This window comes from Cupressus sempervirens, chromosome 3, assembly GCF_028749045.1.
Source record: "Cupressus sempervirens isolate cs-2001-9-10 chromosome 3, ASM2874904v1, whole genome shotgun sequence".
Classification (NCBI taxonomy): domain Eukaryota; kingdom Viridiplantae; phylum Streptophyta; class Pinopsida; order Cupressales; family Cupressaceae; genus Cupressus; species Cupressus sempervirens.
Window position 1 is genome coordinate 720099410 of NC_143120.1, and position 14247 is coordinate 720113656.

Here is a 14247-nt window from a genome sequence, read left to right on the forward strand (position 1 = left end):
AATGAGTTTCATAGACATTTCAAGTCCGCCGTATAATATGGACATCTAGCAAAATCTCTGCAGACCTTCCATAGATGCTTCTGTACTATCAGTGACAGTATTTACCATGCAAGTGCCACATTACAACAACAATGTTACGAAAGTGCCGCCAAAACAAAACTGTCTTTATTTAACACACGCCTTATTCATAAATTTCAACACATATGTCGGGTGATATAATATTTTGTTTTTTCCACCTTTTAATTATGAATCTTGCTAAATGTCATCGTGGTCGACAATCTCCCCCATTTTTGCTGCAAAAATTTTCACCATCTCATATATACAAGATGAAGGAAAAAAATCAACTTATATATACAAGATAATATCATCTCATATACACAAGGTGACTTTAAAAAAAATTCAAATCATATATACAAGATAATGAATAGAAATACAATACTGATTTATCATGAAGTACTGATCCATATCATTGAAACCAATTTGTGAAACCAACTGTGAACCAACTAAAACCAATTTGTGAAATCAAACCTGTGAACCAACTATGAAATCAAACCATATCAGACCTGTGTGAAATGATGATTACTCCCCCAAAAAATTTGCGTCAAAAAATTTGACCATCTGCTTTTCATGAATTCTTTCTGTGAAAGGAGTAGAAACCTAACACAGAATAGTTATTAGGAAGAGTTTTTATGCAAGTATTGATTGAGAGAAAACTCTCAATCATGTTCTTAACTGTGCAAACAGTTCTCTTGGTGGTGCCTTGGTAAAAATATCTACCACCTGTCCTTGAGTGGGCACATAAACCAATTTGAATTCATTATTTTGAACTTTATCTCTCAAGAAATGAAGTTTGATGGCTATGTGTTTTGTATGTGAGTGCATAACTGGGTTTTTGCTTAATTGAATTGCACTCATATTATCACACATTATTGAAATAGGCTTTGAAACCTGAATGCCCAAATTAGATAACTGATAATCCATCCAAATTAATTGAGTACAACATGTTGTAGCTACAACATATTCAGATTCATAGGTGGATAAAGTTACACAATCCTGTTTCTTACTATGCTAAGCAACCAAACACTCACCAAGAAAGAAAGTTGCACCACTAATGCTCTTTTTATCATCAGATCCTCCCCAATCTGAATCAATATAACTAGTAAGAGTAAAATCATTGTTGTGAGGATACCATAAACCATATTCAAGAGTGCCTTGAATATATTTTAGTATTCTATGTACTGTATTAAGATGTGATTTCTTTGGATCAGACTGAAATCTTGACACCATACATACAACTTGCATTATATCAGGTCTAGATGCAATTAAATATAGCAAACTTCCAATCATAGATTTGTAAAGAGTTTGATTAACATAAGGTTTGTCATCATTCTTTATAAGTTTATAGCTAGTTTCCATAGGAGTGCTAACAGGTTTGCATTCAGCCATATTGAATTTTTTTAACATTTCTTTGGCATATTTTGTTTGGGAGAGAAATAATCCATGTTCTAGCTGTGAGACTTGCAAACCTAGGAAAAAAGTGAGCACACCTAACATTGACATCTCAAATTCAGATTCCATGATTTTAGAGAAATGATTTGCTGAATCATCATTAGTAGACCCAAAAATGATGTCATCCACATAGATTTCTATAGCCAAAATGTCATCGTTTATAACTTTGATATACAAGGTTTTGTCTGCCTTTCCACGAGAAAAACCATTTGAAATTAAATGTTTATCCAACCTAGAGTACCAGGCCCTAGGAGCCTGTTTTAAGCCATACAAAGCCTTTTTCAGTCGGTAAACATAATCAGGTTTTTTAGAGGATTCAAAACCTTCTGGCTATTCCATATATACCTCCTCTTCAAGATACCCATTTAAGAAGGTAGTTTTAACATCCATTTGGTAAACAATGAATTTCTTATGACTAGCATAAGCAAGAAAAATTCTAATTGATTCCATTCTTGCAACTGGTGCAAAGGTTTCACCGAAATCAATCCCTTCTTGTTGAGCATAGCCTTTACAAATAAATCTAGCTTTATTTCTAACCACTTTACTTTCTTCATTCAGTTTATTACAAAATATCCACTTTCCACCTATGATGTTTTTGTCACTAGGTCTGGGAACAAGTTCCCAAGTCTTATTTTTCTCTATTTGATTTATTTCTTCTTGCATAGAATTTTTCCAACAGGAGTCTGATAAGGCTTCAACAACATTCTTTGGTTCAAAATCAGTTATCAAGAAGTAATGTTCAGCAATATTTGTTTGTTCTCCTATTTTGGCTTTTCTTCTAGTTAGAATTCCTTTCTCTACATCTCCAATAACTTGAGATTCAGGATGTCTCTTAGCTATTAGTCTAGAAGAGGTTTTTATTTTTGAACCAACACTAGTTATTTTAGGACTTGAGCAATTTTCTGGTTCAATTTCATTAGCCAGTTCATGTTCACCAGCAAGTTCATGTTTATCATTTTCAGTATGTTCATCATGTACAGTTTCTGATTTCTGAAAAGATGAATCTTCATGATCTTCTTGACCATTACAACACATAGAATTTTCATCAAATATGACATTTATAGCTTCTACAACTTTGTTCAACCTTTTATTATAGCATTTATAAGCTTTTCTATGTGTGGAATACCCAAGAAAGATCCCTTCATTAGACCTAGAGTTAAAATTTTCTAAAGAATCATCATTCTTTTTGATGAAACATTTGCAGCCAAAAATCTTAAAATTCTTGACATTTGTTGTTTTTCCATTCCATAATTCATATGGAGTATAGGCAGTTCCAACTTTGATTTGTGCTCTATTAAGAATGTAAACAGTTTTATGAATAACTTCTTTCTAGAATTTATCAGGCAGTTTAGCTTCATTCAACATGGTTTTGGCCATTTCTTTTACTATTTTATTCTTCCTTTTGACAACACCATTTTGTTGTGGTGTCCTAGCAGTAGAAGATTGTCTTTTTATTCCATGTTTCTCACAATACTCAATAAATTCTTGAGAGGTGAATTCTCCTCCCCTATCTGATCTTAAACATTTCAGTTTTAAATCAGTTTCTCTTTCTACCATCTTTTCAAAAATTTTGAAACATTCAAAGGCTTCTAATTTATGTTTCTGAAATGTCACCCAAACCATCCTTGAATAATCGTCTATAAACAACATGAAATACTTTTCACCATTTAGTGAAGCAGTTTTAGTAGGACCACACAAATTAGTATGCACTAATTCAAGTGGTCTTTTTGACAAGTGTTCTTTTGTTTTAAAAGAAACTCTTGTTTGTTTTCCCTTAACACACTCTTCACAAATATTTGCTAGTTTGGTTATCTGAGGTAGTCTTCTAACCTTTTTGTTTTTTTTTATTCTAGCAAGATTATCAAAATTTAATGTCCCAATATTTTATGCCATAACCAATTTTCTTCTGCTTGACTCATTAGACAAGTATTAACTAATGAAGTTTCTTAGACAGTTGAATCTATTAGGTTATAAAGATTACCACTTATTCTCAACCCACTAGCAATGATTTTATCCTTTCTATTTTTAATATAACATCCTTTTGCATTAAAGGAAATAGAATATCCACTATCACACATCTAACTTACACTTAGTAAGTTATGTTTTAGACCTTCAAAAAAATACCCATCATGAATAGGTGTGTCTTTATTCAGAATTATTGAGCCTTTTCCTATTATATAGGCTCCTGAGTTATCACCAAATCGAACAAACCCCCCATCAAAATTTTCTAGGGTTTTAAATTTGCATTTACACCCAGTCATATGGTGTGAACAACCACTATCCAATACCCACATTGCAAGTTTTTGAGTGAATAGAGTTGTTTCAACAATTAAGGACTTTTCTATTGCTTTTACTTGCTCCTAGATTTGTTTTGGTCTCATATTCAATTTACATTGATTTGCACAATGACCATCATTAAAGAATTTAAAACATCTAACAACTTTCCTTTTTCTTTGATTAGTGTTATTTTCACAAAAGATAGCCTTGTGCCCAAAAATATTGCAACTAAAACAATAACCATTGAAAAAGAACTTTTTTTTTCTGACTAGTAGATTCTTCAAATGAACTTTGCAAGACATTCAGTTTTTTATCCTTTTCTTCAAGCAAGAGTTTTTTATTTTCTATAATCAAATTTGCTTCCTTTAACTCTTCTTGAAGTTTTTGATTTTCAGTTTCATGATTGACAATCAACCTTTTTAATCTTTTAAGTTCATGCAAAGAATTCAAAAGCTCTTCTTCAAGATCTACTTCTACATCTAAATCAGATGAGGATTCAGATTCACTAGGTTCAAGTTTAGGGGTATGGACTATTTTAGCCATGAATAGTCTTTCCCCTTCTTCGTCAACTTCACTAGATTCTTCATTGGAATCTTCTTTTGATAGAAGACTTTTCTTTTTATAGTCCTTGAATCTTTTGTTTTGATTCTAAGGCTTCTTTTTCAAAAATTTCTCAGTTTTCTCATCACAATCTTCAAGTTCGACATTTGGACATTTTGTAGCGAAGTGTCCTAATTGACCACAGCTGAAGCATTTAGGTTTGCCTTTATATTTCTTTCTCATTTTTCTAACCAGTAATGCTTCTAAAGCATCTATTAGATCTGAATCACTCTCATCATGTTTTTCAATCTTAAAGGTTGATTCTTTTGATGAGGAACTAGCTTGATTGCCAATCCTCATTTCGTATGCAGTTAGTGTTCCTTGAAGTTGATGCAAGCTCATTTTTGAGAAGCTTTTCTTTTCTTCTAATGTAAATATTTTAGTTTCAAATTTAGGTAATACTGACCTAATAAATTTTGAAACTACATCATGTTCTTCTATCTCTTCACCTAGACCCTTTCTAGCATCCACCACTTCATCAACTCTTAAGAAGTATGCAACAATGGTTTCATCTTCATTCATTTTCAGATTGTGGAGCTGTGTTTTAAGAGTTATCAGTTTAGACTCTTTTACTTTTTCATCTCCTTGATATATTGTTTCAAGTTTGACCCATATATCATTAGCTGACTTGCAATAAACAAATTTAGGAAAAACATCTCTAGAGAGACCACAAAGAAGGGCATATCTTGCCTTCTTATCCAACTCAAATTTTAGTTTTTCATCTGCATCAGTAGGGATTATTGTTGGGACAGTATATTTAGTATTTACAACATCCCACATTCTTACATCTAAAGAATGGATAAAGGCTTCCATCATCACTTTCTAGAAAATGTAATCGTTTCCATCAAACAACAGAGCCCTATTAAGGGAAGCTCCTTCAGATTGTGCCATGACTTCCAATTAATACCCCTAGAACAATTCCAAAAAGGAATCCTATGCTCTAATACCACTTGTTGGAAGTATCAGGGTTTTGAGAGCGGGGGGGGGGGGGGAGTGGGGGCGGGCGGGGGGCTGAATCATAACACTATTAAATTATCCCAAAATCTAATTTCAGTAAATTCAATTCACAATTTACAATAGTGAAGAAATCAAATCATACTGAAATGTAAACATTCATTATAAACAAAATAATGCCAACTCACAGAAAGAAGAAACACCAATTTTGTGCCAAGTGGAAAACCCTCAAAAATCCTCATGGTTTCATCATAGGGAGAAAAACCACTCCATGAACCTGTATCCTTTATTGAGTTCCAACTCTTTTACAATCAATAACTTCTACTACTCAGGGTGTTTAACCTTTTACCAATGCTTTGATTATAACCTCATATACATATACAAATGTGTATATGACATCTATACATGTACACAAGTTTATAATAAAACTTTCAACCTTTTCAGATCTCCTCAAATGTATATACGTCTTATTTTATGCTTTATACACACATATCCATTTGAGGATTTACAAATGATCTCTATATATAGAGATGAAATTCGAAATGAACAGTTACAAGTAAACCAAACTAAACCAGTTAGGGTTGTTAAGAAACCCTCTTTTTAAAATGTTGTTTGAGAAACCAACTTGAATCAGTTAAAACTCGAATGTGTCCTTTCCTTATAAAATTGTTTGCCATAACTTTCTTTGTTTTGTTCAAAATAGTGCATATAATATTCCAGGTTTAATACCAGCTTTCATGGGAAATGTCATTTTCTTCCATTTTGTTCATGCATATTGTCTTAAAGAATCTTCATTTTAGAACCTGTTTCGATGAAGAAAGTTCTCTATATAGCCTTACAGAAATTTGCTTTGTTTTTCATTTTTATTTCATCTTTTCAAACAACAGTCTTCTTTTCATGAAATTGTTTAGGGTTTACAAAAAAATACCCTAACATAATTCCATTTGAATCTTAGTGAAATCCGATAATCAGTAAGCAAAGGAAATTCATTATTATCACTAAATTTCTTTGCCCTTTAAAAAAATTTCTTTCAGAAACATATTGCTTCTTGACTGTGCTTTCTGCCCTTTTTAATTCAAAAATATTTAACTGAACAACCTGTCTCTTGAAGAAACCTTTTTCAAAAGTAACTGAGACTTTCCATTAAGGTTTCTTTCGAAACCCTTATTGTTTTTCCCTTTTTAAAAAAATTCTTGACTGTATTCATTTCAAAGTCATTTTGACAGTGAAAAAATTCCTTTAAAACTCAACTGCATGTATTTTATTTTTGTAGAAATTCTTTTTAAGTCTCTTTCCAAAAAAACATAAAAATGCCTCTGACTGTATTCTTTCCAAATTTTTTAAAAACTTCAACTTTGTTCCAAAAAAGATGTTCATTCTTCTTTTTGTTTTGACGATTCAAACCAATGGCATACCTGCAATTTGAAGAAATACTTGTGATGCCCTCTTTTTTTAAACCAATGGCATACCTACGACTAGAAGAAATACATGTGATGCCCTCCTTTTTTTTCTTCGAAACTTTGACTGAATCTCTATTTTAGTTTCTCAGTGAAACATTCTCTTGTGTTTGCCCTTGGTACCTCATGCATATGAGTGAAATCAAATGGGCAAGTACATAAAAACTTAAGTCATTACCCATAAAAACTTTTTCTATGAAAAATAAATCTATTGGACAAAAATCCTCAAGTAGTCCACTGAAGAAAATATCTCATGAAGTATATCAATACTTATGACTTTGAAGAGAAGAAAAGAAACTCAATCACCGTATCGAAGAAAGATTGTTATACTTATAGAAAAGCATCAGATTTGCAGAGAAGAACATTTGAAGACCAAGTAATTTTCCATTTTGTACAGAGAGATAAAGAAAACTTTTCAAACAAATGTATTTTCCATCAGTGACAAATCACCCACAAAGAAAAATGAGTTTCATAGACATTTCAAGTCCACCATACAATATGGACATCTAGCGAAATCTCTGCAGACCTTCCATAAATGCTTGCATACTACCAGTGATAGTATTTACCATGCAAGTGCCACGTTACAACAGCAATGTTACGAAAGTGCCACCAAAACAAGATTGCCTTTATTTAACACATGCCTTATTCACAAATTTCAACGCATATGCCAGGTGATATAATATTTTGTTTTTGCCACCTTTTAATTACGAATCTTGTTAAATCTCATCGTGGTCAACACCATACACTCTCATGGTAAAGCTATCCCATCCTCTATATTTGTATAACCCAATATCTGCTCCTTTTGTTGTATTTGATAGAGGATCTCGAGCTTTCCAATTCCTTCAGAGTGTCACAAGCCATCTAGTTGCTATCATTTACTCTATGTTCTCAACATCCCATGAACTCGACACAATGTGTACCCATTCTCTTCATTCATTGGGGTTTTCTAAGTTTAGCTCTTGAACACTCCAATTGCGCATGTGGGCATATGCACCAAGTTGTGGTGCCAAAAAGGTGACAAGGAAAATTTTTTTTCCTATTTTAAACAGCGCGTACACGCTATAGCACGTGTGCACTATAGTGCGTACGTGCTATAGCGTGTACGCGCTTTAAAAAAAATAAAAAGTATATATGATGGGCTGCAAACCCACAGCCCATCATTTTCATTACCATTTTCTTCTACTTCTACAGCGAGCAGCGCGTACGCGAGTTGAAGACTCAACATTTGCACCACCATTTGCCAAAATGCCTCCTCGTCGACGAAATCCAAGACCACAAGCGCACCCACGATGATGTCGTAAGTGATATAAACCTAACTTTGCATTGTTTGATATATTTTTCATATTGTTTTGTAAGTTTTTAATATTCTTTTGTAGGGTTTTTACAAATTTCATTTAGATTTGTTTATTTATTTGAATTTCAATTGATTTTTTATCAGGAAATGTTCATAATCAAATAGAAAATCCACATGAACATCAAAACCCTCAAGAACCCCAAAACCAAAACCCTCCTCAAGAAGAAGAACAAATTCCACAACTCAAACCAATTGCAAGACCTCCACCAGGCACACAAGAAAATCTAAGAAATGAAATAGAGAGAGGCAAAATTGAATTAGAAGGAATCATTGCTCGGTTAAAAGAATCCGAACAAACCAATCCAATGAGGGCTCAATTGGCATCATCCCTCGAATCCATTAACACTCAAATAGCCTCAGTTAGTGGTCAGTTAGATATTTGTCAGGCTAAGAGGGATGAACAAAAAAGATTTTATGCAAATAAATTGTCATATGAAGATGTTAAAAAAAAAGCAAATACCAAAAGGTAGTATATGTGCATTATTTAGAAAACCCGGTGAGAAAAATACTATTAGAGAGGGTACTAAACGATTCCCCATCCATTGATGCATACATGATGCTATTAGAAATAATTTTTGGGATAGATGGTGGATGGTTTTTGATGCCCCTCCTTGCAACAATCACGAAGTCCCCATGTATTTTTTGAAGAAATTATATTGTGAGTTTGTCCTTGGGGAGATCCCCAATTATTTTGATATGTTAGACTCCCAGGGTAGAGGTGGGGGGTCATCATTTGAGAGGCTCAGAGCACGTCATGACCCTAATGTAGTTAGGGCACCCATGGTCCATCCACAGCGTGAGCATGTGATTATTCCTTCAGTTGTGAAGGAACATGTAGAGGCCAGCACTCTAGGGACCATTAATGCTTTGACGCAGACCCTCATCCATTCCATGAGCCCATTAGTTGAGGGGGAGCCTCCTATATGTCATGGTCACATGTGCACTTCATGTGAATCCCTATGCACATTTGGCACTCATGTCGGAGATGGTGCAGATGATGGGCTTGTCACCGATCAGTTCTTGAATGAGACATTTGGCATTGACACATAGGTAAATTACTAATTTGATCACATTTCATACCTATAGTGAATGATTAATTAATTGGGATTTATTGACATTGTTCAAAATTTAGGGTCAAAGTGTTCCTGGGCCTAGCAGTGATCCTCCAGGCCCATTTTTTGTCCCTTCGACGAGTCCTGAGGTATGTATCAATTTAATCATTTTAATTAATACATATATTTATTACATAATCATATTAAGGATTGACCAAAAAAAATATGCATGTGCATCAGTTCTCCACAGGACCCTCAACCTTTACCACAGACGCAGAGCAGAGACATCATACGAGCTTCACACAGGTACAGTTGTTTCATGTTAATTTAATTCATTTGATTATATTTATTCCATGTTTCATGTTAGATATAACGTGTATTGTATGACGTGCAGCTCATGATGTCGGACACACCTCCTCATCTGCGACAGTCTGTTGATAGTGGAGTGGCCGCAGCTGTGGCTAGCTCACAGCCACTGACGGAGGTATGAAAGAATTTTCTTCATTTTAGTTGTTGTTTATAATAGTTAATCTTAAAATTTCTAATGTTATTTATAAGTGATTATATTTATTGAATTGTTGTAGGGTCTTGTCACGCCTGATCGTCCACGAGCATTTGAGGTGGACTTACAGAGTGACTATTTGTTGGTGGTAAGAAAATAATTGATTTTGTGAGTACATATATTTGATTTCAACGTATAATAAATATTGATTCATATCTACTTTCTTTGTATTAGTTCGACCTGGAGAAGAGCCTCAACAAGAGGTCAAGTGAGCGTGTCAGGAGGGCCCCGTCATCTCCACTGTCTCCCTCCACATGATGGCAGAGGACATCAAGAGACTTGTTTCCTTCCCCTCGTGGGAAGGAAAAGATGTAGTTGAGATATTTGATACATTTATATAGAGACTTGTTTCCTTCCCCATGTATATATATAGGCATCTGAGAGACATATTCGATACACATTTGATGTACATATGACATTCTATATTTGATGTATGACACATTTGATGTATGACATTATTGGTTAATATATGATATGTTTGTTCATATACGACATTATTGGTTATCATAATATATTATGTGTTTGTTAATGTATATGACATTATTGGTTATCATTTTATATTATATGTTTGTTCATGTATGACGTTAAATTAGATATGTTCGTGTATGACATTAAATTAGATATGTGCATGTATGAAATCAAATTCAATTGCTAGAGAGTTGCCATTATGTCTACCAACTAGTAGATGTTCTTTTTTGCTTTATTAGTATTTCTCAAAAACTGCAAAGAAGTTGTTTCTGGTAGTATCTACTATAGTCCTTCTACTCAAATATGTTTTCAAAAATACTTAGTATGGCAAAGAAATGTCTATGGAAAGCTTGTCAAATAGGATATTGAAGAACTAAATGTGGATAGTCATTAGTACCCATCAATAAGAACACAGACATCTTTCTCAAGCAAGCCATATGACATTAGCAAGTAATTTATAAATTTCCTTTGCAAATAACTAGAAGATGCTATGAATCTTAATACAGAGTTAATCACGAACTCATTATTCCATCCAAGAAGCATATATCACCCTAAGCCAATTAACCGATAGGATAAAAATTAATTCAATTTCAACAAAATTTTGAGTATAACAAGCATCTTAGGGATTCTTACAAGAATTAACATGATGTTTACAAGAGCATTACAAGTTCTTGTAATGCTATTTCACATATTGTAGTCATATTCAGTTTTGAATGGCCATTTGTGTTACAAGCATAAATGTTCTTTAAGGTCTTTTAATTCTAGACATGAATTTTATTATGAAGCTTTTTTATGACAACCCACTCAATGCATATATTGTTGTTCCACATTATGCTAATTTGACTTTCATTGGTTGATTTGGGTCTAGACATGACGTTATTCACTACCTTTTTTATATATTGTTTTTTTGTAGTGAGGTTCTGGCCTAAATGAATGTATTAATCATCGAAGTTGTGAACCTTGGTCGAGATCCTTACAAATATATTTTCAAATTGGACCTCAAATAGTTTTCTCAGTCACCCCCTATACACAGATACTGAAATTGTAGTTAATTACAAAATTAATACTGAATTAACACAAGTTTAATTGAGAAGTATTATGTACCTCAATAGGCTAGATTATTATTGATCGGGAAGCTTTATCTTAGAGTTGTTGGTTTCCTATATCTTTAGCACAATTACAGTCTTATGGAATGTGGAATTAGGTCTACTAGCTAAGGAACGTTCTTTAAAAGGTAGAGGAAACTCAAGACTCACATGTTTCCAATCAATATAAATGTTTAAATCACTTCTCTAATTTTTTCTATTTATGATCTTCTTAAAACTTAACTTTCTAAATGCATTGATGGGGAAATAAAGATCTTCTAGGAACTAAAGGCTAATCATGTTTAATACTTACAATTCTCTATTTTTATCTAATAATTTAAAAAAGATTGTACAAGTGTTTTCAAAGAGCAACACTTGTCACTAACATCATAAGAAGGAATATCCAAGGAGTCTTACCACTGATCCCCCACCACCAAATTCAAGAGAAAACAAAATTCCACTACTAAAGAGATAGTAACAATGATCATCCCTAGTCTCTCCCTTATCAAAAAATGATTACCATCAAAATTTGCATTTCCAATTGCATCATGTGCGTTGAAATGATAGTAACATTTTCACTCTCTTACCTAATGTCTCCCATTTTTGAAACTCCTGGGGAAGGGTAAGGCCATCTTCTCAGTACTTCAAAATACAACGAGTTCCATTTTTTCACATATTGATAATCATTGACTTAGAGTATAGTCAAAGTATTGACAGCCCATAGATATGCCTCGTCAAAGATCGTAGCCCTATGGCATTTAGTGACCCTTAGGGACATTCTGGTTCTACGTGCCTGAGAACGTTCGAGCACTGAAGGGGACAAGAAGAGGTTGGGGATAGGGTTTACCAAGCCACTCGAAGCTAATGGAGTAGGCAGTTTGATCCCACGATGAAAGATGAGAGAGATTTGGCAGTTGGCAACTTTGTACTGGCCAACACTACAAGTTTTAGCATCACCCGAGATGGTGTTGTAAAATGAAAACAAAATGTGATCTCCAAAAAGCGAGAGAGGTTATTGTAGGTCTCCACAACATGGTCTTTTAGGAACTAGAATTGCATCCATACCTCACACGAGCTCTGAGATATGCCCCATCAAAGATCGCAGCCCTATGGCATTTAGTGGCCCTTGGGGACATTTCGGATTGGCGTGCCTGAGAACGTTCGAGCACTAAAGGGGATAGGACAAGGTTGGGGATAGGGTTTACCTGGCCACTCGGAGCTAACAGAGCAGACAATTCAATCCCACGACGAAAGGTGAGAGAGATTTGGCAGTTGGCAACTTTGTACTGGCCCACACTGCAAGTTTCAGCATCACCCGAGATGGCATTGTAAAACAAAAATGAAGTGTGATCTCCAAAAAGTGAGAGAGGTTATTGTAGGTCTCTGCAACATGGTCCTGTAGGAACTAGAATCGCATCCATACCTCGCACGAGCTCCGAGATATGCCCCTTCAAAGATCGCAGCCCTATGGCATTTAGTGACCCTTAGGGACATTCTGGTTCAGCGTGCCTGAGAATGTTCGAGCACTGAAGGGGACAAGAAGAGGTTGGGATAGGGTTTACCCAGCCACCCGGAGCTAATGGAGCAAACAGTTTGATCCCATGACGAAAGATGAGAGAGATTTAGCAGTTGGCAACTTTGTACTGGCCAACACTACAAGTTTCAGCATCACCCGAGATGGCATTGTAGAATGAAAACGAAATGTGATCTCCAAAAAGTGAGAGATATTATTGTAGGTCTCTGCAACACAGTCCTGTAGGAATTGGAATCTCATCCATATCTCGCACGAGCTCCAAGATATGCCCCGTCAAAGATCGCAGCCCTGTGGCATTTAGTGATCCTTAGGGACATTCTGGTTCGGTGTGCCTGAGAATGTTCAAGCAGTGAAGGGGACAAGACAAGGTTGGAGATAGGGTTTACTCGGCCATCCGAAGCTAATGGAGTAGACAGTTTGATCCCACGACGAAAGATGAGAGAGATTTGGCAGTTGGCAACTTTGTACTGGCCAACACTATAAGTTTCAGCATCACTCGAGATGGTGTTATAAAATGAAAATAGAATGTGATCTCCAAAAAGGGAGAGAGGTTATTGTAGGTCTCCACAACACGGTCTTGTAGGAACTAGAATCGCATCCATACCTCACACGAGCTTCAAGATATGCCCCGTCAAAGATCACAACCTTATGGCATTTAGTGACCCTTGGGGACATTTCGGATTGGCATGCCTGAGAACGTTCGAGCACTAAAGGGGATAGGATGAGGTTGGGGATAGGGTTTACCCGACCACTTGGAACTAACGGAGCAGACAGTTTGATCCCACGATGAAAGGTGAGAGAGATGTGGCAGTTGGCAACTTTGTACTGGCCCACACTGCAAGTTTCAACATCACCCGAGATGGCATTGTAAAACAAAAATGTAGTGTGATCTCCAAAAAGTGAGAGAGGTTATTGTAGGTCTCTTCAACACGATTTTGTAGGAACTAGAATCGCATCCATACCTTGCACGAGCTCCGAGATATGCCCCATAAAAGATCGCAACCCTGTGGCATTTAGTGACCCTTAGGGACATTCTAGTTCAGCATGCCTGAGAACGATCGAGCACTGAAGGGGATAGGAAGAGGTTGGGGATAGGGTTTACCCAGCCACCCGGAGCTAATGGAGCAGACAGTTTGATCCCATGACAAAAGATGAGAGAGATTTGGCAGTTGGCAACTTTGTACTGGCCAACACTACAAGTTTCAACATCACCCGAGATGGTGTTGTAAAATAAAAACAGAATGTGATCTCCAAAAAACAAGAGAGCTTATTGTAGGTCTCCGCAACATAGTCCTGTAGGAACTAGAATCACATCCATACCTCGCACGAGCTCCAAGATATCCCAATCAAAGATCGCAGCCCTATGGCATTTAGTGACCCTTGGGGACATTCCAG

General features: G+C 35.4%; 1 long non-coding RNA gene across 1 annotated transcript; it reads left to right on the forward strand.

Moving 5' to 3' along the window:
• Positions 1-9344: 9344 nt before the first annotated feature.
• LOC149568788 (uncharacterized) lies at positions 9345-9865 on the forward strand. Its single transcript, XR_016361426.1, has 3 exons — positions 9345-9509; positions 9598-9687; positions 9788-9865. It is a non-coding gene; the product is annotated as an uncharacterized LOC149568788 (long non-coding RNA).
• The last annotated feature ends 4382 nt before the right edge of the window (positions 9866-14247 follow it).